The 19,983-nt window shown below is 41.2% G+C and overlaps 1 protein-coding gene across 2 annotated transcripts in view; it reads right to left on the reverse strand.

The window, feature by feature from the left end:
• The window catches only part of LOC119032441 (liprin-beta-1-like), a 28,610-nt gene extending 28,257 nt beyond the window's left edge, over nucleotides 1-353 (reverse strand). For both annotated transcript variants that reach the window (XM_037121616.1, XM_037121615.1), the window contains exon 1: nucleotides 148-353. The gene's annotated coding sequence lies outside the window, so the exon portion shown is untranslated. The remainder of the gene's footprint in view (nucleotides 1-147) is intronic.
• Between the last annotated feature and the right edge of the window lie 19,630 nt (nucleotides 354-19,983).

Genomic DNA, 19,983 nt, shown 5'->3' on the forward strand with positions numbered 1-19,983 from the left:
TCACCTCCATTTAAAGCACAAATAAAGAAAAAAAAAAAACCTCGCGTTGGTCGTTGAGTTTTGACACAATTAAGCTAGCAGCCCAACCGTCGCTCGGTTCACAAAACGTTAAAACTCGAAAGTTCAATTAAACTTCGGTGAACTTACTTTCCTGTTGTCGACCGAGAAACACGAAAGAGGGGAACCTGCAGTGTCCAGAAGCTTTCCTCCAAACTCTTCTCACAGGAGCTTCATGGCTGGTGTTCACCTTCCCATTGGAATCTGTGTGGACTGAAGTTTTCATCCCAACTGACGGTGAAGAGCCGCGGAGCCATTCTGAGGCGGCAAGCTAACACACGGGGCACGCGGTCGAACCCGGAAGTGACGCCTTCAAAATAAAACACATCAACGGTCATAATCTGTACTTAAAGGGAAACTCCAACAGTTTTACACATTTAAAGTGTGCAGGCAGGTCTTGGTGGTTCAGTTCAAGTGGGATACATTTATGCAATGGAACTAAGATGTGTTGTTCCACTGGCTTTACATTACATGTGTTAAAACTTGCAAAAATAAAAGCTAGTCTATGCCTATTCAGCATAGTTTACAAAACTTGTGAACAATTCCACAACTAAGGAAGCTCAAACCCTGAAAAACAACACAACAATGTCATTATAGAGATCAAAAATCATGACAAAGTGATTGATATACCACAGCAGTTGCCTATACTTCTAACCCCCCAAAAAAGAAAAGATAATAATTTTTAAAAATGTTATATGCTTAAAAAAAATTTGAACACACCTGTTTGCCTGTCAATCTTACCTGTGAAGCCTGAAATCATTTTTATAGCAGCAAACAGTCTTTTCTTTGTTTTTATCCGATGCTGTCAGCCTAATGCTTGATGTCAGTCGTGAACAGACTCCAGAGAAAGAGTTGTGATTAAAGTGTCTGATATGATAAGATGAAAAATTACATAAAGTCAAAGCATTCAGGTGCTCTTTTTCTATTTTTCCTCCACATCTCTTCATTTGCAGCTGGAGACAGTCACTCACCTGGATTCACCTTGTTTGAGCACCAAAGAGAAAAAGAAGTGTTGCTAAGGTACAGTTATAAAAGGCATCCTATTCTGTCTGTGTGTGTTTTGTAAAGACTTCACATAAAGTGTCTCACCTCATGTAACACTAGCTAAAATCTGTGGTTGAAAGTAACATTTACTCAAGTACCGTAGCTAAGTGTAATGCTGAGGTACCAGTTCTTTAAACAAGTAACAGCATCACCAAAAACTTGGCGCCTTCATTTATTCCACAGCTTTCAACACTAGTTTCTATACAGATTTCCATTGAAAAATGGTTTAGATTACTGGTAAATTATACAACGGTTTATAAAATAGTACAGCTCCTCTTCCTCTAGATACATCATTAAAAATGCTAGAATAAAAGATTTTACTTCTTCTTTTAGCCCGTCTGTTTCTTTATTCAGCCTGTTTTTCTTGATCTACTGTAACACATCATTTCTCTCCCAGGGGTCAATAAAATCTTATCTTCTGTCCTCGATGCAGTCTGGACACACAAGACAGTACAAACACTGAACACAGTACATATATTGATCGACAAGAAGCTTAAACCTGAACAGATTAACTGTGCAGTCTGTTTTTAAAGAATCTAAAGAATTTGTGATAAACCCTCTAAAGTGATGGATTTATACCATTAAAAAAGACAAGCACATAAGTTCAAGTTTGCAGAGGTGTGTCATTTTTTTTTAGCCTTTCTGTGTGGTTAGTCTGTTTCTTGTGCAGTTCCTCTCCTGAGTGTCAGTCAGATCTTGCATTTTGTCCTTACTGCATCATAAACAAACAAAACAGTTCACATTGAAATACATAAAACTTCAAACTGCACCTGAAACGGGAACAGCTCGTCTGTACAAACTCTGACCTGCAGCTTACTTATTTTAAGAATCGAGGATCAACCTCGGGAAAAGAAGCTAAGCGGGCGCGATAAGTGAGAGTAAGCTGAGGTGTGAGTAAGTGGCCGGTGTGTGGGTGGGACAGCAAATCACATTACAAGCTCCATGACAAGCACGAAAAGGTCACTTTAATTTCCAGTCCACTCCAGAAAAATCACCTGGAGGTTGAGGAGAAGCTACTCGCCGCAAGTGTCCTGATGTATGTTTTCTCTCCTCCACCACCGAGAAGTTTCAGAAGACAGAAGCACAGTTTCGACCAGCAGGTGGTGATAGAGCTGTTCCCATGATCCCACAGAGAACCACAGGCGAGCTGCCCTTTCTAACAGGAGCCTTGACTTTGTCTCATAACACAACAAGTGCATGTAGGCATGATGTAACAGAGTGTCCCTGGAGGAGAATAACTGAAGGAAAACAGTGTCCCTCACTATTAGTCTGGAGGACACACACACACTGGGTACACAGCGTTTGATTTATTGGCTGCTTGGACAGAAACTGCACTGACTCACAGAGAAACAGATAATCATATAGCAGCCTGTATGGTGCAGCGTCAAAACATGCAGACATAATAATCAGACGCTTTGAATAAATCTTTTGTGGAGCAGACGTGCGTTCGCTTTCAGCCCATTTCTATAGTGTGTTTCCATAAACAATAGTATCCCGGATTGGTCATTACCAAGCCTGGTCCTGTCTGCTAAATGGGCGTGTTAAAGTGGATACAAGCGGAGGAAAGAAGAGATGTTAGTTGTCATTTTACAGTAAATGCACAGTGTAAATTATAGACTGTCAGTGAATAAAAGTTGTTTCTCAAGGAAAGTAAATCTCCTGTGTGTTGTTTTCCTTTGTCTCCCACTGCATTGTTATGTGGCTACTCATTTCTAATTTGCGGCAATGTTATGGAGGATGAAGAAGAAAAAAAAAGAAAAGGTAATGTTAGACACTCAGGAAAGAAAAGAACCAGAGCAGGAAATAAGAAAAACCTGCAGACAAAGCATTCGAACTCAGTACCAGACTCCCTTTGAAAAACAACACGTTTTGAGAGTTTTAGAGTTAAGGGAGACTTTCTAAACTTTATGAAGTGCTGTCTACAACATAATCTTAATCATTCCCTTTTTCAGTCAGTTTGTTCTGGTCTGTTGTAGGCTAGTCTGCTTGTCTGGTGGTTATGGACTATACATTCAACAATAATATATGACACTCCTTATGAAAATCATGTATCTGCAACACATTTCAAGGTCTAACGAAAAGAAGGAGAAGAGATTTCTCGACCCATAAACGAACGTCTAAACCTTTAGTTTTCCTCCCGGGGCAACAAATCTGAAATTTTCCGTTTACTTTGGGGAGTGACGGACACACAGTATATTCTCCTCTGCTAGCAGCCGCACTGCGAAGGCATCTGTCAGTATGTCTGGCAGTATTTATGCTAGCTGATCTCGCAAATGACTCTCATTAGACGTATCCCTCTGAGCCACAGTCTGAGGAGAAAGCGCCCCTGTGCACCTCATCATACAGCAATCATAGCTGCAAAAGTAATTAGCACTTTTCAAAAAACATCTCCTTAGCCTTTTATGATTTTCTGGGTACAGCTCTTACAGTTGATGAAATCCTGAACAACTGTTGCAGCTGATTGTGATTCTGACACCCAACTCTGATCATTATAAGGGAAATGATGCCGCTGAAAGCTTTAACTCTGCAGCCAGCTGTCGTTCTGGCTTCGTAAAGTGTTTTGCCTATCTAGCTGCAATATCTGGGGAAAATGTCTCAGTTTCATTTCATGCTGCATTGATGACTTTAGTGGCCATGGCAACCTTGATGCTTGGAAGTACTCATACAAACCCGGGACGGTTTTTAATATCTCTGTGTGCTGAGCGAGCCAGAAGCGACTTGAAGCCGATATGGCTGAATTGATGTTAAGTTGTTCTGGTTGAAGCTGGAGGTCAAGTGCTCCTATTAGTGCACATTAACGGAGGTGGAGGCACTCAGGTTACGTAAGTATCCAGAGGTCGAAATAGGAATGATAATTCATATCTGACTCACCTGCCGGTCCTAGAATCTTCATTGAAACCTCCAAACGGTGAGTTGTGTGTGTCTCACAGTGGGTTCTTTATTCTGAAGCTGCAGCCCGGCTACATCCACAGAAAGATCTCATGTCTGACGATCGATAAGCAATCAAAACACTGAAAGCAAACATCGGTTTCGGCCACTTTACCACTGACATATTGGTGGATAAATGCCAAGTCTGCTACACCGAGGTAAAAATTTGCTAAAGGACAGCCGGACCACTCTGTGTGTGACCCTTTGCTGTGCTGTTGTCAGCAGGAGTAGGAGGTCTATTACCTACAGACGCTCAGCGGACGCTCAAGCATGAAGACTCTGTTGTTGCTGGCTCTCCCTCTCCTTTTATGTTATGGCTTACTTTGGGTATTATTTCCTCTTCAGACGCCTTTTGTCCTGGAGGAAACTGAAAAGAAATAAGTATTGACCATATCATACCTTGTTGCCAAGCTTTGCTTGTCGTGGCTTTGTGACTGGGCGAAAGTCCGTGTTCAACATTGTCAAAGTGTCTTTTTGAACCCAAAACATGTTTTTACTGGAACTTAAATAAGTATTTTTGTTGCCTGAAACTGAACCAAACAATGAAAGAAAACTGAAAAGAAACAGAAAATAATAATGAGGTTCCAGCAGGACATGAACAGTCCTGGATTTTTCTCATTCAGCTATGTCAGCTTGCCCTGTTTGTGGCTTTTTCTGAAGTCATAATCAAGTCATGACATCCTGGGAGGGAATACCTGCAGAGTGATATCAGATACACCCAGTTGACTGTATGAGTGCTGACTGATAACCTGTAGTATTTACTGTATAAATGCTGGCGCAGGAGAGATTAGAGAGGCTGTTCACATTTGGTATGAACATGTGTTCTTTGGCGCAAATAAAGAAATATATTCATGTATAACATTTGCCGAATCAACATAAAGGCCCACATAGCTAAGAATATATTGTAGACAGGGTATCAGAGTGTTTATGAACTTTCTTCAACTGCAACAAGTCTCAAAATTGAGCACTTTTTTAAGGGAGTCTGGGGACTTTGGTGTCAAAAGAGTAGCATTTATTAGATAATGTATTTGTAGTTGACATGCTTATTCTTCATTACATCTGGTGTGTTAAACTGTGTGTTCAAACAGCTGTTAAAGGTTGGCAGGTACGACACACTCAAGACACAGACGCAGGCAGGCTGGCTGCAGCGATGACACTATTTACACACTATTACACAATACATACTACACTATTCATTGACTTGCGATGAAAACAAAGAGCAGCAGAGGATTCATTGGCTCCACAGATATTTAACTCAAATCTTGAGTTACCACGCAGAGTCTGAAGAGCAGCTGAAGCGACAGGATTTAAACTCTCCCTGTCGCTGAGCCCCTCAGGATTTGCCGAGATCAATTTTGAAAGGATGAGTGATCCCTTCATTAGCCAAAAGTTGAGGGAAGAGACGCTGAGACGGTTTCATTTCATCACTCAGCTCCCTGCTGATGAGGGCCCGGAGATCATATTCCTTTGTTATACCTTTACATCTTATGTAACGCACCTGACAGGGTGATAATTAATGAGCGGTAAGGTGGAAGGAGCCCAGAGGACCCTGAGTTCCCCTCAGTGACAGGTTCAAAACCATGGCTAAACCCCTGGCTAAAGTGCTATTCATCACGGCTCGTCAAAGCATCTTCACTTTTCTTACCCGTCTGCAAGGAATCCAAATCTTTCTCTTTCCCAGATTGACTGAATGAAGTTTTCTGTGAAGCCAAAAACCAACATTACCTGAATTCATCTCACGTAAGTAAAAACAGAAATGACAACTTTCAAATTGCCCATCCTAGATTTTCGCTCTGGTATTACTTGTTGGCACAGATTCTACCACTAGCAGCAAAAAACAAATGTGTATGTATGTGAAGAGGAACATAAATACATTATAAATGAAGGCACATAGTGGTTTCCTGTGTTTCTAGCTTTTTATGTTTGACATGGCTGATATCCACTATTTGAAAAAAACATATATTTTTAGCTGAAGTTTAGCAGTGACCATATTTTCCATAATGAACACTTGCCTCCACTTTTTACCTCCGAAAAGGCGTGACAAACATTTTATTTGACAATGTGAGAATGTCTCATCTTGATCGATATTACTCTTTGATTTGTTTCTCTACCTGCACGTCGAGCATACATCCAGCGTGCATCACGCACGTCGTCTATACAGAGCAAGTGGGATCTACATGGCTAATCTCATGTGACAACTGATTTACATACTGTGACAAGACACTAGCAACCGTCACCACTGACTGCAGGCATTTAGCTCTGCGTTTCTATTCCTGGTGAGATGAAAAGAGTCATTCAGCCGCTGCGTGTCACGTCCCTCTGCCTCTTAAGTGCATGTTGTACTAACAAAGAGAGGGACACGGCGCAAATAGCTTTGTCCATCAGCCGTGGAGAAAAACCTCCTGACATCCCATAATTACTCCCTGATTGTCAGGGGGGCTAATAATTAAGTTGTGGGCGACCATGTGAAAAGCCAACTGAAACATGGCGCTCATCTGTGGCAATGGGCCCGAGAGAGATGGACCTCAGATGAGTCGCAGAGACTTTTGACTCGACTGCGTTTTTTTTGGACGACGAGATAAAAGAAGAAGAAAAAAACCAACAACTTGTGGCTCCTTGAGTTGGTCTGATACGCTGGTGGGAGGCGGTGGATGTCCTCTGATCCTCAGCAGTGACAGAGAGAAGCTAATTGCCATCTTAAATGGTCTAAACAGTGTCACCAGAACTGATTAAGCAACTGCCAACAGTGTCACTGATATTTTTTCCTCTTAAAGGGCCAGTGTAGAAATCATCAGCGTGGTCCTTATTCTGGTATTTTTGTCCATTATTACTACTGGTCATCACATTTTACTCAATATGTCCATGGGATGTTTGTGGTAGCCTTTTACAGCTCTTCTGAAAAGTTTAACAAAATAGAAATAACCTCAAACATTTGTCTTTCTGTCTGACCGAGGAAATCCCTGAACTACACAACACTCTTTTTGCAATCGTCCCCAACAAGAATCTCTCTCGAACGTATCTCTTGACATTTTGTTTTATAATAACTAACCTCAACCCTGGTCAACATCCTCCTGTGTTCACCACTTCTGCCGCAGCTGCTACATGTACTTAACATTACTAGGAAAACAAATTCAATGACGCTCACAAAATGTTCCGGCTTCACTGTCAACATATTTAACTTGTTTTGTTACAATATCCGCTCATGTGTGTTGTCGTGGTCGTCTTTTAACCGTCAGATTGCACAAATAGACACACATGCAGGGCAAAAAAAAAGCGATGAATCAAATATATCCAGGATCCAAGAAAAGAAGCAACAACCCCCCCAAGGCAGATAACAAAACCGGGAGAAATCCAAGAAACAAAAGCAAAACGAAGTAAAAAGAAAAACAAGCGGGACAACACAGGGAATCAAAAGCAAGAAACACACCATGGGGAGACGGGAGACGGAGACACAGGAACAGACTCGGGGAAAGTGAAGAGACAAGCTGACAAAGCGAGCAGGCAGCACACAGAGGATGTACTCCAGAGAGGTGGGGATAATTGGACCTGGGTGACACATGTCAGGGTGGGGCAGACAGTCACAAAGGTGGGAGGTAGAGAGTGAGACGAAAATAACTAAAACCATAAACTCAAACTATGACATTAACAACTCAATGCACTTGAGTGAGACTACATAAAGACCGGTTGACTTTTCAATCTCTCAACCCTGGTGAGGCGGCAAGTACCGAATTTTCACCATTTTCCTCTGATAAAGAAAATTCCTGAGGTCAAAACGAAGTGAGGGCCGGACGATTTTTCTAAAAGCCTCCATCTCACTTATACATGAAATTGCACCAAAATCGCTAACAGCACTAGCACTTCCCACAGAAGATCCCCTGTGACCCTCACAAGTAGGAGTGCTTAACCAGCTTGGTACTTTTACGAGTACTGACAGAATTACGTTGGGTCTGCTGAGTACTGATTAACTCATCAACACCTTTTTATAATTAATTAGGCTGTTGGAGAAATGTTTGACAACGTTGACGATATCATAGCATTTTTAGCAGCATTTCGTCTCTCCTCTTCATGTGTAAAACTGGTGAGTATCTCTGCTTTGACTGTGTTTTGTTGTCGGTTTGAGCCCGGGAGGTGTTTCTGTCCTGATGGCGGTACAAACATTTACACAAGCTTCACTACTTCTGCGACACAAGTCAGAATTTAATGAGCCGCTACTTATCACAAACAAACTCGAGACAAATGTACAAAATGCTAAATATACAGCAGGTAAGAGAGATTCGGCTTCCACATTCCCCACATATTTTGATGTACTCATTAATGCAAAAGTCAAGAGATGTTCATGTTCCATTTGTTATATGATTATGTCATAGTAATCGCCACTACTGTGATGGAAATAGTGATAGGAATTGCTCACTGGTGTGAGAGCTGCTGAAGTTCCTAGAAATAACATGTCTGACTATGATTGCCGTTCACTAGGTGGTCGTATCCAGATCACAGCGTGAACACTGCATGACATTTACCACCACAAATCCCCATTATATATAGAAACTCAATATTGTTGGCGACCATATTTCTTTCCACAGCTGCAAAAGTTACAAGACTGTGAGTCACCTCTTCTCACATTTGATGCTCACACTTGTTGCAGCAGCCAACGCTGCAGCACCTCTACTGTGAAGATTAAATTAAAATATATTTTCACAAAGGTCGTATAATCAGTGTTCCTGAGGCGTCCAACAACCAACAGGAGATATATTTTCAGGACCCTGACAAAGCAAAGCATTAAAAAAGTAATGATAAAAATCTTCAATTGAATGCTGATTTAATGTTGAACCGGTGTAAAGAATTACAGCCTCGTAAACAGATAACAAGAACCAAAGCTTTCCATCAGCTTCGGGGAAAGGCAGGCTGAATAAAATATGTCTATTATCAGCGTTTAAGGAGCCCTGCAGAGGTTTCTGTAAACAAAGCTCCTCTTTACATTCAGAATTACTCATTAAACACACACAGTGGGCGGTCTAACAAACATGTTTTTACATTTTCTTCCCCATTCAACATTTGGAAAGCCAAGCTTTTTAAAAAAAAAAAAAAAAGAAAAGAAAAATGCAATATTTACAACCTACTAGCTTCTAGCTTGTTTGCTGGTACGTGACCACCACCTGTAGATCAGCAGAGGAGTGTGAAGACATTGGCAGGAGAGTGCTGGCAATACAGTCATTTATATAAGCATTCATCTTTTTGTTTGTAAGCACTTTTCTTAATTTTTCTGTGCTGTTACATTTGCACTGTGATCATATGAAGTTTTCTCAGTTGATGTTGTGGATTTTCTCAAGATTTAAAAGCTAAAAAAAGTGAGCTTAAATAACAGTTGATGACCAGTTCCTAAATCCAATAATCCAAGACAAGAGGCAGGCAACAAAACAGGAGCACGCGACAACAAAGGCTTAAATCCACAGGAATGATTAACTACGGGAACACTCGTATAACAGAAAAAGGGCAGAAAAACAGACAGAGACAGGAAGTGGGAAAATGACAAGAGGATAAACTTTCAACATAAAGCAGGAAATCACAAAACTAAAAACCCAAACCATTAAAACATGTGGAATGTTAAGTTTCTAAAGTCTCTCTGCTCATTATTTCTGCAAATATGTAGTTTTGATTTTGTTGCTGCAAGGGAACAAACGTACATTCGTCCTGGAGATCCACACAAAGGACACAAATAAAATATCACCGCTTCATATTTTCCACTGATTATACAGCACAAAGGTACAAACATCTGTGCAGTAAAAATACACTGTGGTCAAAATGACAGGTTGCATTGTTTGGGGGTTTTTTTGCTTTCTGCATCACTTCTATGTATAATGACAGTTCATTTTTGATCCTATTTTGACCAAACCAAACAATTTGGACTCTGCTTATGAGCTTCTTTTTGATCTGGTACTGGATCTAAATTTGTTGGCGCTACGATGTTATCGCTGTTGTTGATGTTTGATTTCCTCCGTCACCTCTGTGATTTTGGTTTGTCCACATATATCAGTCGAAAACAGACATAGCAATAAAACAAAAACAAGAGAGAGATGGTAACACTAATATAGAGGATGAAATCTGAAAACATATGTAACACTAATTTAACATAAACAGAGTCTGTGAAAGATTCACCTGCTGACCCAAGACGGAGACGTTTAATAAGAATTAAATGAGAACAAGTCTGAGGAAAAACATATTTTCCTATAATATATATAGATATATATGAAAATTAAAAAAAAAACACATTGGTTTGTCAGTGTACCTGATACGATCACTAACTAATTGGACATTTTCCTGAGACAAAAGCATCTGCTCGGTTGATCTCCTGCCAGGTACGGCGCAGGGAAACCTAGCAACAGGCTGCAGCACACCGAGCTCGTCTCTGCTCTCAGAACGACACACTCATATATGTGAACACACACACGAGCATCACTTGTAAGTCTCGGTCGGGTGGACAGGACACGCTGTGCCACGGGAGGCACGTTAGACACCACATGGACCTGAACTTATTCCACTCTGTTGATCATTCCAATGCTAAAACCCAGATGAGCATTTTTTGGGGGGGCAATTGCTGCTAAATTGACCAAATTGTCTGTCGCACAGTGTGGGCTAGAGGAGCCGCGCCAAGCCAACCGTTTTTAATCACAAAGCACACAGGCAAATGAGTCATCCGTTCAACGGTGTCATTTTGGGCTCGAAGAAAATATGAAGCATTCAAAGACCTTTTGTGTTTTTATGCTCCGAAGCTTTTATTGCTCCGTCCCGTTTTAAAGCGTAACATGGAAGGAGACGGATAAAAGAGGATGTTTTGGTTGCTGCTTCCTGGCAAAGAAAGCACATCGAGATTTTAGAGGATAATGGGTAATGTTTTAACAGACATTCTAAATTAAAAACAAACCACAGAAATTGAATATTATGTAGGCAGGGAAATGTCAGACGTGCTGTCTACACTGAGCTCTAAAATGATTTTTAATCTACTGACAACAACATGGTTCAGCAGGAGTGCCTCAGCAGCTGACAGGTAACAAACTGTGATAAACAGAATACAATTTTAATTCACTATATGAAATAGAAATGTCAGTAAAATACACAAAAAATAAAAAGAACATTTCACAAAGAGGAACTAAATGATCCATTCAGTGCATGTTCACGCCTATTAAAGTGCCTATTATGCAATTTCACAAAAACTGATTTTAACAAAGAAAGAGTATAACTTAAAGGAGCACTTCAGCAATTTAGTATTGCACCTTTATAGAGTTGGGGACACACAAGAGTCATACTATTTTCACAGTTTGCTGCAAGGTACCTCTCATGTTGAGTAAACTGAGCTTCATGTGAAAAATGCAGAGAATGCCTCTTTAAAACATGCTTACATACATGACAAAGTAAAGACAGACTGTGAGACAACCTGATGCATTACAGCGCTTGGTTACGTTCTCTATTCTTGACTCAAACTGTTAACTTTCGCCGCAACTCTGGTGATGTTTTCTTTTTCTTGGGGTTCTGATACGGTGGTTAATAAGCTGTAGTCTCCCTGGGAAACACGCCGACCTCTTCAGCCTCTCTCCCGGCCTGCAGCTCCTCCTCTTCGGGTCACTCATCCTCCGAGGCGCCTCTTCGACCAAACTATCTCAGCGACAATGCAGTTGTCACGGCTGAACAGGATGGTGTGTTTACTGGGGCAACTACAGCTCACAATCCGCAGAATCAGTTCCACTGCTGGCTGTTTGTTTTATAAACCAACCACACAAAAACATTAACACCAGAATCCACGTAAACATATAGTTAGTAAATAGCATACTAGCTAACTAATTCTTGTCTCATCGTGGCTACTGACCTTCCTCCCTCCCTCTGGTTGCCTTCTCCTTGTCCTTGCACGCTTTTGGCAACACACCCCTTGAAACTCTCATGCCAGTAAAGCTCCTTTAAATTGAATTTGACTAAGATCAAGTCCAAACATGCATCTTGTTTTTTCCTTGAAATAACAGATCTTTAACAGAGTCCATGTTATCCTGCTGGGTGTTTTCCCATTTTATTATCTGAGCCCTTCGGTCAAACAATTCTCCTGGATTCATCCAAGCTTGAATGATGTGTGTTTGCAATTACGGAGACGTAATGTTTTCTCTTAGTGGCAGTATATTGGCTTTCACTCTGAGGCTTCGCTTAAACTCACTCTTGCCAATATGGCATCTAATAAAACTGTCTTGCTGAACAAGTTTGATGTTTCTAAGTTTAAACTCACCTTGAGAGTAAACAAACCTCGAGTCTCTCTGGGTAATAGACGGAGAATCAAAAGGCACATATGCTCAGTGGCATTTCCCACACGCTGTTCTGTTTCTGGTTTCTGTTTGCATTCGGTGTACTGATACCAGTATAACAACACCCACATCGCACTGTGTAAATAATGGATTTGGATGAGAATCAGGAATCGAGAGGTCTGATGTTGTCACAGACTGTGCCAGAAGGGTGTGGGATTCAGTATGAACATTAATCACATACATGGCAATCATCAGATGGTATTAATCACCCACTTCATCAAGCAAACGTTTAATTGTGGAATGTGCCTCTATTTTCTGCAGGAAAGGAAGTAATTAAAGGTCATGAGGAAGGACATGGGGAGGCTAAAATATAAGAGTTGGTTTGGTTCTAAAAAGGGTCAAAATTAAGTAAAATAAAAAAAATATAACACTATAAAAATATGTTAAAATGGACATTAGTTTATTGTGAAAATGCAGTCGTGTCATGTGAAATAACATTATGATGCTGTCATGCATATCTGTGTTTACAGCAATTATATGAATGTACAGTAATTTTCAAGTAATATTACAGTGCTGTATTATTTTTTTTGTTTTTACCCAAAAGCATTGCTTGTTAGCATGTTGGCCTCATAGCATTTTAGCCTGTTAGCACGTGTACCTTGTTTGACCACTTGTAGGTCTGTTAATAACATGTCCGTCTGTTGTTAGAATGTTATTATAATTTCGTCTTTAATTGCTTATTTAATTGCGCAGTAACAAACAAGGTGCTGCCACACCAAGGAAGAGAACATAGTGATTAAAACAAACTAACTAGCCACCGAAGAAACAAACAAGGTAATAAGTTTACTGTCAGAATTTACTGTGAAAACCTGGTGTTGGTTCACGGTGCTGGAATGAAGACGTGTGAGGGGTGTGATTACGGATGAGCCTGTGAGTGGGCGATGTGGAGGACGCTCTCCGTGTGGTTTAAGCCTCATCCTATTAATTCAATTAGCCGCAGCTTAATATGCTAGAAGTGGATGAAGTGATATCCCCCACTCTGCTCTCTGGACGGACAACAAAACGGATCATCCCGGCCTCTCTCTGCTCCTCTGACTGATGAGATGTGACGAGTGTCTGTCATAAATGTGATTATGTTTCCAGCGAGCCTCCACTCTGCTGTCTGTCTGACTATTGGAGATCACATTACTGGCTCGTCCCCGAAGATTTACCCTCCTTCAAAACAAGCGACACTTCACTCTTAGCGTGCATGTGATTCCAATTGTGTGTTATCATGCAGATTCAACAGGCACTTGAAGGTGAGAGCAGCGTTATTGTTTTTGTGGAGAGGAATCGATAAAACTCACCCACCGTAACTCTTTCATAACAACTGATGATATTGTATCTAATAGTTATGAAACAAATATACTTTAAGTGATTGGAGCTTTATGGTCGACGGTAAGAAAGATATGACGGCTCAAAGCTCCTCCAATCAATATTTTTATATTAACAATGGATGAAAGGACGGTGTACTGTGACAAAGCCCACAATTTTCTTGTGTCTTCGCATCTTTCAGCTCCTTGTTCTGGTTTTAAAGTCCACAACTTTACTGTATTGATTCGCTCTAACAGCTCTCATCAGCCTGGTTTCAAGCGAATATACTATAAAACTCCACTGCACACTGCCTGCTCAGCACCAAACAGCAGCTAGCTTGTGTACATAGTGAAGCAATGAGTGGCTAATTAGTCGGATATTTCTTCCGAGGAGTTGGTGGAGACCAAAAACAGAGCTAAAAGAGAGCGAATACAGTTGAGAAGTCATGCCATGTATTGCTAGAAAGTTTAGTTTTTCACGATTCTGTTAATGCAAACTATCTCAAGATCTTACCACACCAGCAATCAGCAAACACTTGATCTGTGTATTACCGCCGGCAAAATATGATGTGTTAAGTTGAGTATTTTGTGCCTGCTCACTGATCTTTTATCTGATTGTGGTTTCTGCATGGTAGATTCTGAGACCGCGACGTGGCTCTGAAGTATCAGTAACTCAACTGTGCTGTGTATCGATAAATCCATGGCACCGTGTCTGTCTGTGGTGCTGCACTGTTACTTTGTTATTTCCTCTTTTTCTTTCAGTCCCTGGCATTTTTAGGAGTGAAAATAACTTGAGTCGTGCCACTTTTTGCACCGTGGCAGATTACCACAGAGGTGCCGCTATTATAAATATCTCCGCTATCACGCGTCCTCCAGTCGAAAACGAAGAGGCTGGCTCTTCTGGGAGCATGTATTTTTCTTACCCGTCTCTTAATTCACAAAACAGAGTAGGAAGATCAACAGCAGCTCTGTTTGGATATGAGGTGTTAATGGCTGTGCTGTCAAATCCCCTGATTCAAACAGTGGGTTAAGCGTGGGTGTACCTCCGAGTCCCTGCTTCAGTAATCCTGTTCTAAATCTCCTGCAGGGTAAGCTCCCCTGGAATGACTGAGGGATAAACTCATGTGTACAGTAAACACCACCGCTGCCTCCCATTGAGATAATATTACATAATTTCAAGAGAGGATAAGGAGCTAATATTAGCTTTGACAGTATGAAAGATGTTTCGTCTTAAATAGACTCTCCTCTGCAGTAACAGCTTTACATTTGGGGTTTTTTTTTGTGTTAACTGGTGATAATCAGATCAAATATCACTGTGGAAAAAGTTAACTTGGACTAAAACTACAACAGAAAATGTTTTGTTTGATTAATATTTATTATTTAATTCAACTCTGACTAGGAAATATCAGAAAATGACATTGTGCGAAAAGAGAAAGGTGTTTACTTTCGTCAAGAGTTCGACAAGAGGCTGCAGCCAGCAGCTACTCAGTCAGGCATGGCAAGCATAAAATGCAGCTACGAGCTAATTTAATTAAGTATAAAAACAAGCAATTTTACAAAGATTTTACAAGATGTTTCCAAAGCATAAGCACGAAGCCACTGGATAAGACATCAGTACATTTTCCGGCTTTGTTAGTAGCAATAAAACTGCATATTTTTGACGCGTCTTTGGAAAAATTTGCAGCAAAAAAAAGTGTTTCCAGATGCATTTTAAACCAAAACATCACCTTTCCAAACCCCAACCAAGTAGTTTTTGTGCCTGAACCTAACTAGAGCATAATCATTGTTGTCATAACGTAAAATTGCATAGAAATGTAAATCTGTGGTTTGGAGGAACGTACATTGCCAACATTTATTTTTGTGGACAAACCCAGCTGAAAACACTGTGGTGGATTATTACTTCAAAGGTTCCAGCAGACACGTCGCAGTTTGGGGCCTTAATCTTCATGACAAACACTGCGACTGCTGGTCGGGATTTTCTTGTTTTGAAAGCCACATGAGACAACGCGGCTGGAAGGGGCTCGGAATCATCTGCGCCCAAACTGCAGGTGCATCAGTCAGAAACTGTCAAATCATCATGTGCTGATGGGAATAGTGTGGAAGATTCTGACAAGTTGTGTCAACAAAACATTGGTCACAGGCAGAAATATAACCAACGGGGATGTGAGAGGAGCACATTCAGGTTTATAAGATGGTGCTTATTAAATTTAATTGCCGGTTGTCTATTCACATCCTTCTTTCTGCTGCATCCTGCAGCGATGTGATTTCCTCGCCAGGACTAATCCAAATGCGAGGGGGCAGTTTCTTCAAAATGTTGCAATAAATCTGTGAATTTTGTTGCCGTTGTTGTTGTTGCCGTTGACGATGACAGGACGAGGAAACAGCCTGAGCTCCTCGGGTAAACTCGGCAGGTGGTTCTGGATTGAAGCCAGAGAAAAGACAAACTGTTGGCTTTTCAGACGCGGCACTGGAGGTGTTTGACACTAACATCACAAGACAAACAATCGCACCGAGATCCCACCTGACGAACGAGGTCGCGCGCTGAAGGAAAAAGTTTACTGAGGCTGCCCGAGGTCTGTCTGCTGTGCTGCTGCAACGGAGCAAAAACAGTTTGTGCCAAAGGATTAGATCATTTTTGGGTTGGACGTCAATCAAAGTGCAGTCTATTCCCCGCACGTTCTCATCGAATAAATAAAACAGAGGATATTATTAACCAAACTTTCTTACAAGACTGTGGAAAACAGAATAGAATTTGCACGGTTTGTTAAAGATTCATCCGTATCTGTGGGAGTGTAATGTCGTTCGTGAGAGAAAAAGGTCAAGGTTTGTAACAAGTCGGCTCAGGTTATGCAAAAACAAGCACATAAAAAAGCCTCAAAATCCTGCGAAGCGCTGGTCACAACAGAAAGGTCAGCTGTCGTCTAGACAGCTCGCCGCGGCTCCGGTACACCTGAGTGCTGTGTTGAGAGAAACGCTGCGTGATTTCCTGCTGTTTTCTTCATGCTGCCAGTGTGATTTTATATGCTACCATCTCCTTCAATAGAAGCGTTCCCTTTTTTTTTGTCTGAGAAGGCGGCCTTAGAGGTTAGATCTGCTGGTACTTTGGGATCGTTTAGATTTAAATGGCCTGGGCTTCGCTTACGGTGAAAAACATCGACAGGTCCCTCTTGACGCGAATCTTCGTGGAGCAAAACAAACACCACCGGGGACGTAGTGAGAGGTCTCTGGGTAGTCGTGCTAATGGATGCTGCGCTACGCTGTTATTGCAGCCACAGTAAAGGTGTCATTAGCACAACTGTCTGATGTGGTACCTGTTTTACTGCTGCTGCTGCTTCTTTAACCAACAACAACAAAGAGGTGAATGGTGTTTTTGTCCGTATCCATATTTAATGACATAAAATGAGTATTTATTATTTAAAAGGTGCTCTGTGTAGTTTACAGGAGGAAATTTTAATCTGAAGAGACTGATTTTTAATGCCTAAAGAAGCAAATTAAAGAAACTGATCTGAAACCTGATTTCATACTGTTTTACTTTGTGGCGGACCCTGCCACCTTTCCAGCTTCAAACAGTGTTCTGGGACTTTATTATCCTCTGAGAAACAGCTTGTTTATTCACCTAAGGGGAAAAAAAGTCTAAATTTGTGTTATTACCTCATTGATATTGTAAATATTAATATTCTGAGTTTGATTTTTTTCTTTAGTGCCCCTTTAATGAAAACTAGAACAACAATATTCTTTAAACCAGCAACAAAAAGGGAGCTTAACCTGCTGCCTGGTCGCTGATTCTTCAGTTATAGCCGATTGTGACGGAGCGGTGTTGATGGATGAACGTTGAGGCATTTATCTCATCACTCCGTCCATTATATATTAATAGCTGGTAGCAGCGGCAGATATCTGACACTGACTGCAGGTCAGCAACACGTTCACTGTGTAACGCTTTAAGGGATCGGCCTCGGTTCACCAGGGCAGCTGTGTGGCAGCACGTCAATGCCGTCTGAAGTTCCCCTTTGGCTTTTCTCTTCTTCGCACTGAGACAGCACACACGCCCGGGTGAACTACAGTCTCGTGGCTTTAGAGAAAGCCATCATATGTGCCAAGAATTTTCACTGAATGAGAAATAAATCATGTGGGATGTCGTGCTGACTGAACACTGCTGAGAGCTGGATGGATTTCCTGTTTCTTATCAGACCATCGTCACACCGAGCCTACAATTACGGCGGACACCAATCGAGAAATCGTGGTGGACTCTCGTGTTGAGATGTGCGAGTGACATGAAAGCATGATGACGTCTTCATTTTTTAAAAAAAGAATATCTCACTTGATATTAAATGAGGGCCGACACATGAATACAGAGGAGAAATATCATGTCCCCTGCTCCTCCGGTCTCCCTCCTGAGACCCTATACTTTGAATGGAGGAGTAATTTGAAGACACCTTTAAAGTTCAGCTCCAGCACACCGTTTCCTGATGTCTGACACACACACACATCGAATATCAGTAAGTTAGACAAACACAATCAGAAGTGTTGAAACTCTTAATCGGGCCGGATGTGATCTACAGACATTTTCCCACTTCGTGTCGCTTGAGTCTGACCTCCGACTCACACATTTCATTCAGCTGTCTGCTCAATATTTGTCCGGCCGTTGAGTCTTCACATGCAATAATGTAAATAAATCTGAATGAATTTGCAACAGAAACCATGTGAGAGCTACAGGCCTTGAATCTGTCAGTTCCTTATTTCTTTCCAGTGTGTGTGTTTTATGATCGGACATGATGGGAAGTACAGCGTGTTCTTCCTTTTCCCTGCCCTCATGTCCCTGAGAAGCTCTACTGACAGTATCAAATAAAGTGAAAATGCCAACAAAGCCCAGAACTAGCAGGTACAAGAAGAACCTTACGGTGAGATTCATGTTCAAGTCTAGTTAGTCTTCTATGTTCGAGTGCCACTCAGAACAGGGAGATATGAACAGCGACTTCTATTTTACTGTGGCGCTCCTGGTTTATAATATCACTGACCTGTCATCTGGGGACAAGTAGCTCTGACTAAAATTACTTTTGTGTATTCTATTAAACTAATGGTGCTCAGATGTATTCTTATATAATTTGTGGTTGTATGTTTATATCTTACTGCTGCAACCCTGAGGGGGAAAAAACTAGTGTAGTCAAGCGATTAAAAAAATTAATTACAAGCTTGACAATAGCGGCTCCTGAGGACGAGTTTAATCCAAGAAAAGCGGCATCTCGGGAGGGAGTGCAGCAGCCGAACAGTGCAGTGTGTTTACTGGGGAAACTACAGGTCTCAATCCACCTTTATCAGAACGGCAGCTAAGCAAGAGGAGCCAGAAAATGCAATGCCTCCAAGTGGTCCAGATATGTTATGGTGTTATATGTTATTATATTTTAATATCTAATAACAAGAACAAGGCTTTAGTGCTTCAATCTGTCTCTGTTGTAAGTTAGTTAGAAAGCAGTTAGTTAGATGGTAAAAAGACAGTAGTACACCTATTACGATGTGCGGATCAAGCTCAACGGGATCCTCTATGAAATATGTTATTTTCACTGCTTTTATAAATAATGATCTGTTATCTTGAATGTGCTCCAGAGCAGGTGAGGTGTCCAGAGAAACCTGGAGTTTCATAGCACAGGCCCCCGATGTTATGACAAAGTCTGTTTCCCCTGTTGATGTGTTTTTCCGCTTACCACCCGGACATGAGTCGATCCAAATCCAGCGTCTTTCTGTTAGATCAGTAAGTATCGAAACTCGACTTCTAATCAAAACAACTGGGTGTTATACTCTGGGTGTCTCTAGGTCAAAGTAGGGATTCTTGTGGTTGTTTTCGCTTCGGACAGCAGCCGTGTTGCTAACAGCAGCACTCACGTGGAGATGCTACGTGAGTAGAAAGTTGGAAAGTTGTACAGTTCTTGTATTTAATTCCTTTTAATTAGCCTTTTTTTATTTAAAGTATTAGCTCCTATGACGTTTTATGTGAAACACATTCTTACAAATTAAGAAGCTTGTTTAACTAATAGTACTAGTATTTGTTGCTCAGAGGAATTTGCTCCTACAATCATTTCGCTGGTGTGATTACAGGTTTGTCCTCCTCTCCTGCACCAGCTTGTGCATAAATTAGCTTAATTTGTGTTTGTGTGCATGCGACTGACTCCAGGTCATACAGAGCTTTACATTTCAGCTTAGCTACAGGACGCCTCAGACATGTCAACACTGATATGTATTCCTCACTTCTGTTAATAGGATTCTGTCGAGCCCGTGAATGTACCAGTCATATTTCAGTTTGCTTGCAATTAGCCCCTAACCCCAATAAT

Source organism: Acanthopagrus latus, chromosome 14 (genome assembly GCF_904848185.1).
Source record: "Acanthopagrus latus isolate v.2019 chromosome 14, fAcaLat1.1, whole genome shotgun sequence".
NCBI classification, from domain to species: Eukaryota; Metazoa; Chordata; class Actinopteri; order Spariformes; family Sparidae; genus Acanthopagrus; species Acanthopagrus latus.